We start from the raw sequence: 16,280 nt of genomic DNA on the forward strand, positions 1-16,280 counted from the left end.
CCGAGTTGGATCTAGTACCACCCCATATATATGTACGGAGTGTAGTTTGCAACTTTACATAAACTTTGTGTTCCCAACAAGCTAGTTGAACGATGGCTTTCACACACACTTATCTCTCATAAATGAGCATGTCGAGTGACGTTCGTTCATCTAGCACAAATTTAACTGGGTGCAGTTGAAAATTTTACAGTGGATTCTCAGTGTCTTTCCTAGTGCCGGTTTGATTTTCCTGCAGTTTTCACTGTAAAACCGAGTTTTAACTAGTACATCCACATATATATGTATGCAGAGTACTTTGCAAATGTATAGAATCTTTGTGTTCCCAACAAGCTAAATGAAGGACGGCGTTCAAACACACTTATATCTCAGACCTGAGCATCTGAAGAGCCGTTCGTTCATCTAGCAAAAAGGGAAATGGTTGAATTTGAAACTTTTACTGTGGATTCTCAGTGTCTTTCCTAGTGCCGGTTTGATTTTCCTGCAGTATTCACTGTAAAACCGAGTTGGAGCTTGTACCTCCCCATATATATGTATGGAGTGTAGTTTGCAACTGTATATAAACTTTGTGTTCCCAACAAGCTAGTTGAACGACGGCTTTCACACACACTTATATCTCAGAAATGAGCATGTCGAGAGACGTTCGTTCATCTAGCCAAAAGGAACAGGTTGCAGGGGAAACTTTTACTCTGGTTTCTCAGTCTGTTTCCAAGTCCCGGTTTGAAGTTCCTGCAGTTTTCACTGTAAAACCGAGTTGGAGCTAGTACCTCCCCATAAATATGTATGGAGAGTAGTTTGCAACTGTATAGAAACTTTGTGTTCCAAACAAGCTAGGTGAAGGACGGCGTTCACACACACTTAACACTCAGAAGTGAGCATGTGGAGAGCCGTTCGTTCATCTAGCCCAAAGGGAACTGTTTGAAGTTGAACTTTTACTGGGGATTCTCACTGTCTTTCCTAGTTCCGGTTTGATTTTCCTGCAGTTTTCACTGTAAAACCGAGTTGGAGATAGTACCTCCCCATATATATGTATGAAGAGTAGTTAGTAACTGTATAGAATCTTTGTGTTCCGAACACCTAGGTGAAGGACGGCTTTCACACACACTTATCTCTCAGTACTAAGCATGTGGAGAGACATTCGTTCATATAGCACAAAGGGAACGGTTTGCAGGTGAAAATTTTTCTCAGTTTTCTCAGTGGGTTTTCTAGTGCATGTTTGAAGTTCCTGCAGTTTTCAGTGTAAAATCGTGTTTGAGCTAGTACTTCCCCATATATATGTATGGAGAGTATTTAGCAACTTTATAGAACTTTGGATTCCCAACAAGCTAGGTGAAGTACGGCTTTCACACACACGTAACTTTCAGAACTGAGCATGTGGAGTGACGTTCGTTCATCTAGCACAAATGGAACTGGTTGCAGGAGAAACTATAACTCTGGTTTCTCAGTATGTTTCCTAGTGCCGGTTTGAAGTTCCTGCAGTTTTCACTGTAAAACCAAGATAGAGCTAGTACCTCCCATATATATGTATGGAGTGTACTTTGCAACTGTATAGAATCTTTGTCTTCCCAACAAGCTAGTTGAAGGACGGCTGTCACACACATTTATCTCCCAGAACTGAGCATGTGGAGAGACTTTCGTTCATCTATCACAAAGTGAACGGGTTGCAGGAGAAACTAATACTCTGGTTTCTCAGTCTGTTTCCTAGTGCGGGTTTGAAGTTCCTGCAGTTTTCACTGTAAAATTGAGTTGGAGCTAGTACTTCCCCATATGTATGTATGGAATGTAGTTTGCAACTCTATCAAAACTTTGTGTTCCCAACAAGAAAGGAAAAGGACGGCTTTCACACAAATTTATCTCTCAGAACTGGGCATGTGGAGAGAATTTCGTTCATCTAGCACAAATGGAACCTGTTGCAGGGGAAATTTTCTCTGGTATCTCAATCTGCTTCCAAGTGCCGGTTTGAATTTCCTGCAGTTTTCACTTTAAAACCGAGTTGGAGCTAGTACCTCCCCATATATATATATGAAGAGTAGTTTGTAACTGTATAGAATCTTTGTGATCCCAACAAGCTAGGTGAAGGACGGCTTTCACAGACACTTATCTCTCAGAAGTAAGCATGTGAAGAGACGTTCGTTCATATAGCACAAAGGGAAAGGTTTGCAGGAGAAACTTTTTCTCAGTTTTCTCAGTGGGTTTCCTAGTGCCGGTTTGAAGTTCCTGCAGTTTTCAGTGTAAAATCGTGTTTGAGCTAGTACTTCCCCATATATATGTATGGAGTGTACATTGCAATTGTATAGAATCTTTGTGTTCCCAACAAGCTAAGTGAAGGTCGGCTTTAACACACACTTATCTCTCTAGAACTGAGCATGTGGAGTGAAGTTCGTTCATCTAGCACAAATGCAACGGTTTGCAAGAGAAATTTTAACTCTGAATTCTCAGTCGGTTTCCAAGTGCCGGTTTGAAGTTCCTGCATTTTTCACTGTAAAACCGAGTTGGAGCTAGTACCCCCCCATATATATGTATGGAGTGTAGTTTGCAACTGTATAGACACTTTGTGTTCCCAAAAAGCTAGTTGAAGGACGGCTTTCACACACAACTATCTCTCAGAGCTGAGCATGTGAATAGACGTTCGTTCATGTAGCACAAACGGAACAGGTTGCAGGAAAAACTTTTTCTCTGGTTTCTCAGTCTGTTTCCAAATGCCGGTTTGAAATTCCTGCAGTTTTCACTGTAAAACCGATTTGGAGCTAGTACCTCCCCATAAATATTTATGGAGAGTAGTTTGCATCTGTATATAAACTTTGTGTTCCCAACAAGCTAGGTGAAGGACGGCTTTAACACACAATTATCTCTCAGAACTGAGCATGTGGAGAGACGTTCGTTCATCTAGCACAATGGGATCGTGTTGTAGGAGAAGCTTTTACTCAGGTTTCTCATTCTGTTTCCTTGTGCCTTTTTGAAGTCCTGCAGTTTTGTCTGTAAAACCGATTTGGAGCTAGTACCACCCCATATATATGTACGGAGTGTAGTTTGCAACTGTATATAAACTTTGTGTTCCCAACAAGCTAGTTGAACGACGGCTTTCACACACACTTATATCTCAGAAATGAGCATGTCGAGAGACGTTCTTTCATCTAGCCAAAAGGAACAGAGTGCAGGGGAAACTTTTACTCTGGTTTCTCAGTCTGTTTCCAAGTCCCGGTTTGAAGTTCCTGCAGTTTTCACTGTAAAACCGAGTTGGAGCTAGTACCTCCACATAAATTTGTATGGAGAGTAGTTTGCAACTGTATAGAAACTTTGTGTTCCAAACAAGCTAGGTGAAGGACGGCGTTCACACACACTTAACTCTCAGAAATGAGCATGTGGAGAGCCGTTCGTTTATCTAGCCCAAAGGGAACTGTTTGAAGTTGAAACTTTTACTGTGGATTCTCACTGTCTTTCCTAGTTCCGGTTTGATTTTCCTGCAGTTTTCACTGTAAAACCGAGTTGGAGCTAGTACCTCCCCGTATATATGTATGCAGAGTAGTTTGCAACTGTATAGAAAATTTGTGTTCAAAACAAGCTAGGTGAAGTTCGGCTTTCACACACACTTATCTCTCTAGAACTGAGCATGTGGAGTGAAGTTCTTTCATCTAGCACAAATGCAACTTTATGCAAGAGAAACTTTTACTCTGAATTCTCAGTCGGTTTCCAAGTGCCGGTTTGAAGTTCCTGCAGTTTTCACTGTAAAACCGTGTTGGAGCTAGTACCCCCCCATATATATTTATGGAGTGTAGTTTGCAACTGTATAGACACTTTGTGTTCCCAAAAAGCTAGTTTAAGGACGGCTTTCACACACAACTATGTCTCAGAACTGAGCATGTGAATAGACGTTCGTTCATCTAGCACAATAGGAACAGGTTGCAGGAAAAACTTTTTCTCTGGTTTCTCAGTCTATTTCCAAATGCCGGTTTGAAGTTCCTGCAGTTTACAGTGTAAAACCGAGTTGGAGCTAGTATCACCCCATATATTTGTACGGAGTGTAGTTTGCAACTTTACATAAACTTTGTGTTCCCAACAAGCTAGTTGAACGATGGCTTTCACACACACTTATCTCTCATAAATGAGCATGTCGAGTGACGTTCGTTCATCTAGCACAAATTTAACTGGGTGCAGTTGAAAATTTTACAGTGGATTCTCAGTGTCTTTCCTAGTGCCGGTTTGATTTTCCTGCAGTTTTCACTGTAAAACCGAGTTTTAACTAGTACATCCACATATATATGTATGCAGAGTACTTTGCAAATGTATAGAATCTTTGTGTTCCCAACAAGCTAAATGAAGGACGGCGTTCAAACACACTTATATCTCAGACCTGAGCATCTGAAGAGCCGTTCGTTCATCTAGCACAAAGGGAAATGGTTGAATTTGAAACTTTTACTGTGGATTCTCAGTGTCTTTCCTAGTGCCGGTTTGATTTTCCTGCAGTATTCACTGTAAAACCGAGTTGGAGCTTGTACCTCCCCATATATATGTATGGAGTGTAGTTTGCAACTGTATATAAACTTTGTGTTCCCAACAAGCTAGTTGAACGACGGCTTTCACACACACTTATATCTCAGAAATGAGCATGTCGAGAGACATTCGTTCATCTAGCCAAAAGGAACAGGTTGCAGGGGAAACTTTTACTCTGGTTTCTCAGTCTGTTTCCAAGTCCCGGTTTGAAGTTCCTGCAGTTTTCACTGTAAAACCGAGTTGGAGCTAGTACCTCCCCATAAATATGTATGGAGAGTAGTTTGCAACTGTATAGAAACTTTGTGTTCCAAACAAGCTAGGTGAAGGACGGCGTTCACACACACTTAACACTCAGAAGTGAGCATGTGGAGAGCCGTTCGTTCATCTAGCCCAAAGGGAACTGGTTGAAGTTGAAAATTTTACTGTGGATTCTCACTGCCTTTCATAGTGCCGGTATGATTTTCCTGCAGTTTTCACTGTAAAACCGAGTTGGAGCTAGTACCTCCCCATATATATGTATGAAGAGTAGTTAGTAACTGTATAGAATCTTTGTGTTCCCAACAAGCTAGGTGAAGGACGGCTTTCACAGACACTTCTCTCTCAGAAGTAAGCATGTGAAGAGACGTTCGTTCATATAGCACAAAGGGAAAGGTTTGCAGGAGAAACTTTTTCTCAGTTTTCTCAGTGTGTTTCCTAGTGCCGGTTTGAAGTTCCTGCAGTTTTCAGTGTATAATCGTTTTTGAGCTAGTACTTCCCCATATATATGTATGGAGATTAGTTTGCAAATTTATAGAAACTTTGTGTTCCCAACAAGCTAGGTGAAGGACGGCTTTCACACACAATTATCTTTCAGAACTGAGCATGTGGAGTGACGTTCGTTCATCTAGCACAAATGGAACTGGTTGCAGGAGAAACTATTACTCTGGTTTCTCAGTCTGTTTCTTAGTGCCGGTTTTAAGTTCCTGCAGTTTTCACTGTAAAACCGTGTTAGTGCTAGTACCTCCCATATATATGTATGGAGTGTACATTGCAACTGTATAGAATCTTTGTGTTCCCAACAAGCTAGGTGAAGGACGGCTTTAACCCACAATTATCTCTCTAGAACTGAGCATGTGGAGTGAAGTTCGTTCATCTAGCACAAATGCAACGGTTTGCAAGAGAAACTTTAACTCTGAATTCTCAGTGGGTTTCCAAGTGCCGGTTTGAAGTTCATGCAGTTTTCACTGTAAAATCTAGTTGGAGCTAGTACCCCCCCATATATATGTATGGGGTGTTGTTTGCAACTCTATAGACACTTTGTGTTCCCAACAAGCTAGTTGAAGGACGGCTTTCACACACAACTATCTCTCAGAACTGAGCATGTGGATAGACGTTCGATCATCTAGCACAAAAGGAACAGGTAGCAGGAAAAACTTTTTCTCTGGTTTCTCAGTCTGTTTCCTAGTGCCGGTTTGAAGTTCCTGCAGTTTTGTCTGTAAAACCGAGTTGGAGCTAGTACCACCCCATATATATGTACGGAGTGTAGTTTGCAACTGTATGTAAACTTTGTGTTCCCAACAAGCTAGTTGAACGACGGCTTTCACACACACTTATATCTCAGAAATGAGCATGTCGAGAGACTTTCTTTCATCTAGTCAAAAGGAACAGAGTGCATGGGAAACATTTACTCTGGTTTCTCAGTCTGTTTCCAAGTCCCGGTTTGAAGTTCCTGCAGTTTTCACTGTAAAACCGAGTTGGAGCTAGTACCTCCACATAAATTTGTATGGAGAGTTGTTTGCAACTGTATAGAAACTTTGTGTTCCAAACAAGCTAGGTGAAGGACGGCGTTCACACACACTTAACTCTCAGAACTGAGCATGTGGAGAGCCGTTCGTTTATCTAGCCCAAAGGGAACTGTTTGAAGTTGAAACTTTTACTGTGGATTCTCACTCTTTTTCCTAGTTCCGGTTTGATTTTCCTGCAGTTTTCACTGTAATACCGAGTTTGGGCTAGTACCTCCCCATATATATATATGAAGAGTAGTTAGTCACTGTATAGAATCTTTGTGATCCTTACAAGCTAGGTGAAGGACGGCTTTCACACACACTTATCTCTCAGAACTGAGCATCTGAAGAGCCGTTCGTTCATCTAGCACAAAGGGAAATGGTTGAATTTGAAACTTTTACTGTGGATTCTCAGTGTCTTTCCTAGTGCCGGTTTGATTTTCCTGCAGTATTCACTGTAAAACCGAGTTGGAGCTTGTACCTCCCCATATATATGTATGGAGTGTAGTTTGCAACTGTATATAAACTTTGTGTTCCCAACAAGCTAGTTGAACGACGGCTTTCACACACACTTATCTCTCAGAACTGAGCATCTGAAGAGCCGTTCGTTCATATAGCACAAAGGGAACGGTTTGCAGGTGAAATTATTTCTCAGTTTTCTCAGTGGGTTTCCTAGTGCATGTTTGAAGCTCCTGCAGTGTTCAGTGTAAAATCGTGTTTGAGCTAGTACTTCCCCATCTATATGTATGGAGAGTATTTAGCAACTTTATAGAAACTTTGGGTTCCCAACAAGCTAGGTGAAGTACGGCTTTCACACACACGTAACTTTCAGAACTGAGCATGTGGAGTGACGTTCGTTCATCTAGCACAAATGGAACTGGTTGCAGGAGAAACTATTACTCTGGTTTCTCAGTCTGTTTCCTAGTGCCGGTTTGAACTTCCTGCAGTTATCACTGTAAAACCAAGTTAGAGCTAGTACCTCCCATATTTATATATGGAGTGTACTTTGCAACTGTATAGAATCTTTGTCTTCCCAACAAGCTAGTTGAAGGACGGCTTTCACACACAATTATCTCTCAGAACTGAGCATGTGGAGAGACTGTCGTTCATCTATCACAAAGTGAACGGGTTGCAATAGAAACTAATACTCTGGTTTCTCAGTCTGTTTCCTAGTGCGGGTTTGAAGTTCCTGCAGTTTTCACTGTAAAATTGAGTTGGAGCTAGTACTTCCCCATATGTATGTATGGAATGTAGTTTGCAACTCTATCAAAACTTTGTGTTCCCAACAAGCAATGAAAAGGACGGCTTTCACACAAATTTATCCTCAGATCTGGGCATGTGGAGAGAGTTTCGTTCATCTAGCACAAATGGAACCTGTTGCAGTGGAAATTTTCTCTGGTATCTCAATCTGCTTCCAAGTGCCGGTTTGAATTTCCTGCAGTTTACACTGTAAAATTATGTTGGATCTATTACCTCCCCATATATATGTATGGAGAGTTGTTTGCAACTGTATAGAACTTTGTATTCCCAACAAAATGGGTGAACGACGGCTTTCACACACAATTAACTCTCAGAAATGAGCATATGGATAGACGTTCGTTCATATAACACAAAGGGAACAGGTGGCAGGTGAAACTTTTACTGAGGTTTCTCAGTCTGTTTCCAAGTGCCGGTTTCACGTTCCTGCAGTTTTCAATGTAAAACCGAGTTGGAGCTAGTACCTCCCCATATATATGTATGCAGAGTACTTTGCAACTGTATAGAAACTTTGTGTTCAAAACAAGCTAGGTGAAATACGGCTTTCACACACACTTATCTCTCTAGAACTGAGCATGTGGAGTGAAGTTCGTTCATCTAGCACAAATGCAACTTTATGCAAGAGAAACTTTTACTCTGAATTCTCAGTCGGTTTCCAAGTGCCGGTTTGAAGTTCCTGCAGTTTTCACTGTAAAACCGAGTTGGAGCTAGTACCACCCCATATATATGTACGGAGTGTAGTTTGCAATTTTATATAAACTTTGTGTTCCCAACAAGCTAGTTGAAAGATGGCTTTCACACACACTTATCTCTCATAAATGAGCATATCTAGTGACGTTCGTTCATCTAGCACAAATTTATCTGGGTGCAGTTGAAAATTTTACAGTGGATTCTCAGTGTCTTTCCTAGTGCCGGTTTGATTTTCCTGCAGTTTTCACTGTAAAACCGAGTTTTAACTAGTACATCCACATATATATGTATGCAGAGTACTTTGCAAATGTATAGAATCTTTGTGTTCCCAACAAGCTAAATGAAGTACGGCGTTCAAACACACTTATCTCTCAGAACTGAGCATCTGAAGAGCCGTTCGTTCATCTAGCACAAAGGGAAATGGTTGAATTTGAAACTTTTACTGTGGATTCTCAGTGTCTTTCCTAGTGCCGGTTTGATTTTCCTGCAGTATTCACTGTAAAACCGAGTTGGAGCTTGTACCTCCCCATATATATGTATGGAGTGTAGTTTGCAACTGTATATAAACTTTGTGTTCCCAACAAGCTAGTTGAACGACGGCTTTCACACACAATTATATCTCAGAAATGAGCATGTCGAGAGACGTTCGTTCATCTAGCCAAAAGGAACAGGTTGCAGGGGAAACTTTTACTCTGGTTTCTCAGTCTGTTTCCAAGTCCCGGTTTGAAGTTCCTGCAGTTTTCACTGTAAAACCGAGTTGGAGCTAGTACCTCCCCATAAATATGTATGGAGAGTAGTTTGCAACTGTATAGAAACTTTGTGTTCCAAACAAGCTAGGTGAAGGACGGCGTTCACACACACTTAACACTCAGAAGTGAGCATGTGGAGAGCCGTTCGTTCATCTAGCCCAAAGGGAACTGTTTGAAGTTGAAACTTTTACTGGGGATTCTCACTGTCTTTCCTAGTTCCGGTTTGATTTTCCTGCAGTTTTCACTGTAAAACCGAGTTGGAGCTAGTACCTCCCCATATATATGTATGAAGAGTTGTTAGTAACTGTATAGAATCTTTGTGTTCCGAACACCTAGGTGAAGGACGGCTTTCACACACACTTATCTCTCAGTACTAAGCATGTGGAGAGACATTCGTTCATATAGCACAAAGGGAACGGTTTGCAGGTGAAAATTTTTCTCAGTTTTCTCAGTGGGTTTTCTAGTGCATGTTTGAAGTTCCTGCAGTTTTCAGTGTAAAATCGTGTTTGAGCTAGTACTTCCCCATATATATGTATGGAGAGTATTTAGCAACTTTATAGAAACTTTGGGTTCCCAACAAGCTAGGTGAAGTACGGCTTTCACACACACGTAACTTTCAGAACTGAGCATGTGGAGTGACGTTCGTTCATCTAGCACAAATGGAACGGGTTGCAGGAGAAACTATTACTCTGGTTTCTCAGTCTGTTTCCTAGTGCCGGTTTGAAGTTCCTGCAGTTTTCACTGTAAAACCAAGATAGAGCTAGTACCTCCCATATATATGTATGGAGTGTACTTTGCATCTGTATAGAATCTTTGTCTTCCCAACAAGCTAGTTGAAGGACGGCTGTCACACACAATTATCTCCCAGAACTGAGCATGTGGAGAGACTTTCGTTCATCTATCACAAAGTGAACGGGTTGCAGGAGAAACTAATACTCTGGTTTCTCAGTCTGTTTCCTAGTGCGGGTTTGAAGTTCCTGCAGTTTTCACTGTAAAATTGAGTTGGAGCTAGTACTTCCCCATATGTATGTATGGAATGTAGTTTGCAACTCTATCAAAACTTTGTGTTCCCAACAAGAAAGGAAAAGGACGGCTTTCACACAAATTTATCTCTCAGAACTGGGCATGTGGAGAGAGTTTCGTTCATCTAGCACAAATGGAACCTGTTGCAGGGGAAATTTTCTCTGGTATCTCAATCTGCTTCCAAGTGCCGGTTTGAATTTCCTGCAGTTTTCACTGTAAAACCGAGTTGGAGCTAGTACCTCCCCATATATATGTATGAAGAGTAGTTTGTAACTGTATAGAATCTTTGTGATCCCAACAAGCTAGGTGAAGGACGGCTTTCACAGACACTTATCTCTCAGAAGTAAGCATGTGAAGAGACGTTCGTTCATATAGCACAAAGGGAAAGGTTTGCAGGAGAAACTTTTTCTCAGTTTTCTCAGTGGGTTTCCTAGTGCCGGTTTGAAGTTCCTGCAGTTTTCAGTGTAAAATCGTGTTTGAGCTAGTACTTCCCCATATATATGTATGGTGAGTAGTTTGCAAATTTATAGAAACTTTGTGTTCCCAACAAGCTAGGTGAAGGACGGCTTTCACACACACTTAACTTTCAGAACTAAGCATGTGGAGTGACGTTCGTTCATCTAGCACAAATGGAACTGGTTGCAGGAGAAACTATTACTCTGGTTTCTCAGTCTGTTTCCTAGTGCCGGTTTTAAGTTCCTGCAGTTTTCACTGTAAAACCGAGTTAGAGCTAGTACCTCCCATATATATGTATGGAGTGTACATTGCAACTGTATAGAATCTTTGTGTTCCCAACAAGCTAGGTGAAGGTCGGCTTTAACACAAACTTATCTCTCTAGAACTGAGCATGTGGAGTGAAGTTCGTTCATCTAGCACAAATGCAACGGTTTGCAAGAGAAATTTTAACTCTGAATTCTCAGTCGGTTTCCAAGTGCCGGTTTGAAGTTCCTGCAGTTTACACTGTAAAACCGAGTTGGAGCTAGTATCACCCCATATATTTGTACGGAGTGTAGTTTGCAACTGTATAGACACTTTGTGTTCCCAAAAAGCTAGTTTAAGGACGGCTTTCACACACAACTATGTCTCAGAACTGAGCATGTGAATAGACGTTCGTTCATCTAGCACAATAGGAACAGGTTGCAGGAAAAACTTTTTCTCTGGTTTCTCAGTCTATTTCCAAATGCCGGTTTGAAGTTCCTGCAGTTTACACTGTAAAACCGAGTTGGAGCTAGTATCACCCCATATATTTGTACGGAGTGTAGTTTGCAACTTTACATAAACTTTGTGTTCCCAACAAGCTAGTTGAACGATGGCTTTCACACACACTTATCTCTCATAAATGAGCATGTCGAGTGACGTTCGTTCATCTAGCACAAATTTAACTGGGTGCAGTTGAAAATTTTACAGTGGATTCTCAGTGTCTTTCCTAGTGCCGGTTTGATTTTCCTGCAGTTTTCACTGTAAAACCGAGTTTTAACTAGTACATCCACATATATATGTATGCAGAGTACTTTGCAAATGTATAGAATCTTTGTGTTCCCAACAAGCTAAATGAAGGACGGCGTTCAAACACACTTATATCTCAGACCTGAGCATCTGAAGAGCCGTTCGTTCATCTAGCACAAAGGGAAATGGTTGAATTTGAAACTTTTACTGTGGATTCTCAGTGTCTTTCCTAGTGCCGGTTTGATTTTCCTGCAGTATTCACTGTAAAACCGAGTTGGAGCTTGTACCTCCCCATATATATGTATGGAGTGTAGTTTGCAACTGTATATAAACTTTGTGTTCCCAACAAGCTAGTTGAACGACGGCTTTCACACACACTTATATCTCAGAAATGAGCATGTCGAGAGACATTCGTTCATCTAGCCAAAAGGAACAGGTTGCAGGGGAAACTTTTACTCTGGTTTCTCAGTCTGTTTCCAAGTCCCGGTTTGAAGTTCCTGCAGTTTTCACTGTAAAACCGAGTTGGAGCTAGTACCTCCCCATAAATATTTATGGAGAGTAGTTTGCATCTGTATATAAACTTTGTGTTCCCAACAAGCTAGGTGAAGGACGGCTTTAACACACAATTATCTCTCAGAACTGAGCATGTGGAGAGACGTTCGTTCATCTAGCACAATGGGATCGTGTTGTAGGAGAAGCTTTTACTCAGGTTTCTCATTCTGTTTCCTTGTGCCTTTTTGAAGTCCTGCAGTTTTGTCTGTAAAACCGATTTGGAGCTAGTACCACCCCTTATATATGTACGGAGTGTAGTTTGCAACTGTATATAAACTTTGTGTTCCCAACAAGCTAGTTGAACGACGGCTTTCACACACACTTATATCTCAGAAATGAGCATGTCGAGAGACGTTCTTTCATCTAGCCAAAAGGAACAGAGTGCAGGGGAAACTTTTACTCTGGTTTCTCAGTCTGTTTCCAAGTCCCGGTTTGAAGTTCCTGCAGTTTTCACTGTAAAACCGAGTTGGAGCTAGTACCTCCACATAAATTTGTATGGAGAGTAGTTTGCAACTGTATAGAAACTTTGTGTTCCAAACAAGCTAGGTGAAGGACGGCGTTCACACACACTTAACTCTCAGAAATGAGCATGTGGAGAGCCGTTCGTTTATCTAGCCCAAAGGGAACTGTTTGAAGTTGAAACTTTTACTGTGGATTCTCACTGTCTTTCCTAGTTCCGGTTTGATTTTCCTGCAGTTTTCACTGTAAAACCGAGTTGGAGCTAGTACCTCCCCGTATATATGTATGCAGAGTACTTTGCAACTGTATAGAAAATTTGTGTTCAAAACAAGCTAGGTGAAGTTCGGCTTTCAAACACACTTATCTCTCTAGAACTGAGCATGTGGAGTGAAGTTCTTTCATCTAGCACAAATGCAACTTTATGCAAGAGAAACTTTTACTCTGAATTCTCAGTCGGTTTCCAAGTGCCGGTTTGAAGTTCCTGCAGTTTTCACTGTAAAACCGTGTTGGAGCTAGTACCCCCCCATATATATTTATGGAGTGTAGTTTGCAACTGTATAGACACTTTGTGTTCCCAAAAAGCTAGTTGAAGTACGGCTTTCACACACAAATAAGTCTCAGAACTGAGCATGTGAATAGACGTTCGTTCATCTAGCACAATAGGAACAGGTTGCAGGAAAAACTTTTTCTCTGGTTTCTCAGTCTATTTCCAAATGCCGGTTTGAAGTTCCTGCAGTTTACACTGTAAAACCGAGTTGGAGCTAGTACCACCCCATATATATGTACGGAGTGTAGTTTGCAACTTTACATAAACTTTGTGTTCCCAACAAGCTAGTTGAACGATGGCTTTCACACACACTTATCTCTCATAAATGAGCATGTCGAGTGACGTTCGTTCATCTAGCACAAATTTAACTGGGTGCAGTTGAAAATTTTACAGTGGATTCTCAGTGTCTTTCCTAGTGCCGGTTTGATTTTCCTGCAGTTTTCACTGTAAAACCGAGTTTTAACTAGTACATCCACATATATATGTATGCAGAGTACTTTGCAAATGTATAGAATCTTTGTGTTCCCAACAAGCTAAATGAAGGACGGCGTTCAAACACACTTATATCTCAGACCTGAGCATCTGAAGAGCCGTTCGTTCATCTAGCACAAAGGGAAATGGTTGAATTTGAAACTTTTACTGTGGATTCTCAGTGTCTTTCCTAGTGCCGGTTTGATTTTCCTGCAGTATTCACTGTAAAACCGAGTTGGAGCTTGTACCTCCCCATATATATGTATGGAGTGTAGTTTGCAACTGTATATAAACTTTGTGTTCCCAACAAGCTAGTTGAACGACGGCTTTCACACACACTTATATCTCAGAAATGAGCATGTCGAGAGACATTCGTTCATCTAGCCAAAAGGAACAGGTTGCAGGGGAAACTTTTACTCTGGTTTCTCAGTCTGTTTCCAAGTCCCGGTTTGAAGTTCCTGCAGTTTTCACTGTAAAACCGAGTTGGAGCTAGTACCTCCCCATAAATATTTATGGAGAGTAGTTTGCATCTGTATATAAACTTTGTGTTCCCAACAAGCTAGGTGAAGGACGGCTTTAACACACAATTATCTCTCAGAACTGAGCATGTGGAGAGACGTTCGTTCATCTAGCACATTGGGATCGTGTTGTAGGAGAAGCTTTTACTCAGGTTTCTCATTCTGTTTCCTTGTGCCTTTTTGAAGTCCTGCAGTTTTGTCTGTAAAACCGATTTGGAGCTAGTACCACCCCTTATATATGTACGGAGTGTAGTTTGCAACTGTATATAAACTTTGTGTTCCCAACAAGCTAGTTGAACGACGGCTTTCACACACACTTATATCTCAGAAATGAGCATGTCGAGAGACGTTCTTTCATCTAGCCAAAAGGAACAGAGTGCAGGGGAAACTTTTACTCTGGTTTCTCAGTCTGTTTCCAAGTCCCGGTTTGAAGTTCCTGCAGTTTTCACTGTAAAACCGAGTTGGAGCTAGTACCTCCACATAAATTTGTATGGAGAGTAGTTTGCAACTGTATAGAAACTTTGTGTTCCAAACAAGCTAGGTGAAGGACGGCGTTCACACACACTTAACTCTCAGAAATGAGCATGTGGAGAGCCGTTCGTTTATCTAGCCCAAAGGGAACTGTTTGAAGTTGAAACTTTTACTGTGGATTCTCACTGTCTTTCCTAGTTCCGGTTTGATTTTCCTGCAGTTTTCACTGTAAAACCGAGTTGGAGCTAGTACCTCCCCGTATATATGTATGCAGAGTACTTTGCAACTGTATAGAAAATTTGTGTTCAAAACAAGCTAGGTGAAGTTCGGCTTTCAAACACACTTATCTCTCTAGAACTGAGCATGTGGAGTGAAGTTCTTTCATCTAGCACAAATGCAACTTTATGCAAGAGAAACTTTTACTCTGAATTCTCAGTCGGTTTCCAAGTGCCGGTTTGAAGTTCCTGCAGTTTTCACTGTAAAACCGTGTTGGAGCTAGTACCCCCCCATATATATTTATGGAGTGTAGTTTGCAACTGTATAGACACTTTGTGTTCCCAAAAAGCTAGTTGAAGTACGGCTTTCACACACAAATAAGTCTCAGAACTGAGCATGTGAATAGACGTTCGTTCATCTAGCACAATAGGAACAGGTTGCAGGAAAAACTTTTTCTCTGGTTTCTCAGTCTATTTCCAAATGCCGGTTTGAAGTTCCTGCAGTTTACACTGTAAAACCGAGTTGGAGCTAGTACCACCCCATATATATGTACGGAGTGTAGTTTGCAACTTTACATAAACTTTGTGTTCCCAACAAGCTAGTTGAACGATGGCTTTCACACACACTTATCTCTCATAAATGAGCATGTCGAGTGACGTTCGTTCATCTAGCACAAATTTAACTGGGTGCAGTTGAAAATTTTACAGTGGATTCTCAGTGTCTTTCCTAGTGCCGGTTTGATTTTCCTGCAGTTTTCACTGTAAAACCGAGTTTTAACTAGTACATCCACATATATATGTATGCAGAGTACTTTGCAAATGTATAGAATCTTTGTGTTCCCAACAAGCTAAATGAAGGACGGCGTTCAAACACACTTATATCTCAGACCTGAGCATCTGAAGAGCCGTTCGTTCATCTAGCAAAAAGGGAAATGGTTGAATTTGAAACTTTTACTGTGGATTCTCAGTGTCTTTCCTAGTGCCGGTTTGATTTTCCTGCAGTATTCACTGTAAAACCGAGTTGGAGCTTGTACCTCCCCATATATATGTATGGAGTGTAGTTTGCAACTGTATATAAACTTTGTGTTCCCAACAAGCTAGTTGAACGACGGCTTTCACACACACTTATATCTCAGAAATGAGCATGTCGAGAGACGTTCGTTCATCTAGCCAAAAGGAACAGGTTGCAGGGGAAACTTTTACTCTGGTTTCTCAGTCTGTTTCCAAGTCCCGGTTTGAAGTTCCTGCAGTTTTCACTGTAAAACCGAGTTGGAGCTAGTACCTCCCCATAAATATGTATGGAGAGTAGTTTGCAACTGTATAGAAACTTTGTGTTCCAAACAAGCTAGGTGAAGGACGGCGTTCACACACACTTAACACTCAGAAGTGAGCATGTGGAGAGCCGTTCGTTCATCTAGCCCAAAGGGAACTGTTTGAAGTTGAAACTTTTACTGGGGATTCTCACTGTCTTTCCTAGTTCCGGTTTGATTTTCCTGCAGTTTTCACTGTAAAACCGAGTTGGAGATAGTACCTCCCCATATATATGTATGAAGAGTAGTTAGTAACTGTATAGAATCTTTGTGTTCCGAACACCTAGGTGAAGGACGGCTTTCACACACACTTATCTCTCA

The sequence above is a fragment of the Camelus dromedarius genome, chromosome X (assembly GCF_036321535.1).
Source record: "Camelus dromedarius isolate mCamDro1 chromosome X, mCamDro1.pat, whole genome shotgun sequence".
Taxonomy (NCBI): domain Eukaryota; kingdom Metazoa; phylum Chordata; class Mammalia; order Artiodactyla; family Camelidae; genus Camelus; species Camelus dromedarius.